This window comes from Stegodyphus dumicola, chromosome 1 (genome assembly GCF_044657685.1).
Source record: "Stegodyphus dumicola isolate Sdum_Otavi_A_Nest chromosome 1, ASM4465768v1".
In the NCBI taxonomy this organism is placed as follows: Eukaryota; Metazoa; Arthropoda; class Arachnida; order Araneae; family Eresidae; genus Stegodyphus; species Stegodyphus dumicola.
This window is the reverse complement of record NC_140768.1, coordinates 112,205,481-112,207,135: the sequence shown is the minus strand read 5'-3', so window position 1 is coordinate 112,207,135 and position 1,655 is coordinate 112,205,481. Positions and strand designations below refer to the sequence as shown.

The 1,655-nt window shown below is 36.0% G+C and overlaps 1 non-coding gene across 1 annotated transcript; it reads left to right on the top strand.

Moving 5' to 3' along the window:
• Positions 1-236: 236 nt before the first annotated feature.
• Positions 237-308, top strand: TRNAG-UCC (transfer RNA glycine (anticodon UCC)). The gene has a single exon. It is a non-coding gene; the product is annotated as a tRNA-Gly (tRNA).
• The last annotated feature ends 1,347 nt before the right edge of the window (positions 309-1,655 follow it).

Below are 1,655 nucleotides of genomic sequence, written 5' to 3'. Positions count from 1 at the left end.
GTTTCAAAAATAAAAATAAATAAATATGTTTACTTCTATTTAAATGAGATACCAAAGTAGTTTGATTTAAACTGACTTCTGTGAAAAAATTCCCTAGTATAAATAATTAGTGCATCTAAGGTATATATTACATCTGAAAATCTTTATCGCTGTAAAACTTAAGATGAAGAACTATTGCGTGCGATCATTGACACAGTTTCTGTCTTACAAAGGAAAAACTGCGCGCTCGAAGCGAAGCGTCGGTGGTATAACGGTTAGCATAGCTGCCTTCCAAGCAGTTGACCCGGGTTCGACTCCCGGCCGACGCAAGTCCATGTTTTTTCCTTCTCATATCAGCTGTTTACTGTTCTGTTTTAATCCGGATGTCCCTGAATAGTTTTTCTTTCTAAACGTAATATCAAATTAAATTGCTTCTATTTTTTAAAGAGCGATGTTCTTTCTCTAGTATTAAATAATGAGCAATCTGTCCGTATTCATGTTCCTCGCATTGTGGAAACACATTTTGAATACACATAGTCTTGCACTCGAAGCACTAATTTTCTGTTTCTTTCCCCCCCTTTTTTTTTTTTTTTCTTTTTTTTTTTTCTTATTAATTTTATTAATGAAATTTATATTGAAAACTCACGGATTTAAACCACTCGGCAAAGCTTAAGATATCTGGCTTTCAGATTTAATCAAGCTTAGCGAATTCAAACAAATGTCTGTCTATAATAAAAGTATTTTTAACTCTCGCCTGTCAGTGTGTGACCATTCAGGAAAACGCAAAATATTTCATTTATCTTTCAAATTTAATTTGTCAATTACTGATAAGCGATTTATGACAATAAACTTAGTTCTTCTTCATTATTGCTGCTAATTACTAGCTGCATCTGTGACCAGTCGTCTTATTACAAAGCCAGATGTCTACAGATGTGGCCAGCCGTGGAAAGGAATTATAATAATAAAAAAAAGGGGGGAAGTTGTATGCAGTATTTCCCGGCGTATAAGGGCGTATGCAGTATTTCCCGGCGTATACAAAATTACTATTTAATACAAGACGCACTTTTTCATTCAAAATTGCATGTCTAAAAACTGGGTGTTTCTTATGCACCGGTGGTACGGCGTAATGGAAATGCCATTGGGGAATGAAAACGAGGCTGAAAGCTTATCGACGACAACGTGCATGTTAATCCTTTAAATGCCGCTCACCTGTTTCTTTAAAAAATGTATGAAACGAAACGTCTGAAATTCCATTTAAGATTAACAATAATTTCTTCCACTCCTCGTTCATTAACGGACAAAAGAGATGTGAAAGTTTCAAATGATATCGTTTCTACAAAGGAGTTTCCCCCTGAGTGTACACTAAGTGACCTTTAACTTAAAGATAAGGAATCAAAAAAGAATCCTTTTAAGACAAGAGTCTGTAATAAAGATGAACTGATACAGTGCATTTCCGAAAAACTGCACCTTAGGCTGTTGTGTGCTTTAGGGGAAGGGTAGAAACAGCAGACGATCTTGGCCGTTCGGGCGGTAGTCAGTCCTTTGTGTGAAAGGCTGTCTTGAGCACCTTGGTCAAAGAATCTCCTTAGAGATTCTTTGCCTTGGTCTTGAAAGAGTTAACCTCATTTACATCTTGGTAATGGCTAACGGAAAGATGAGGTTATACTAGAGATATA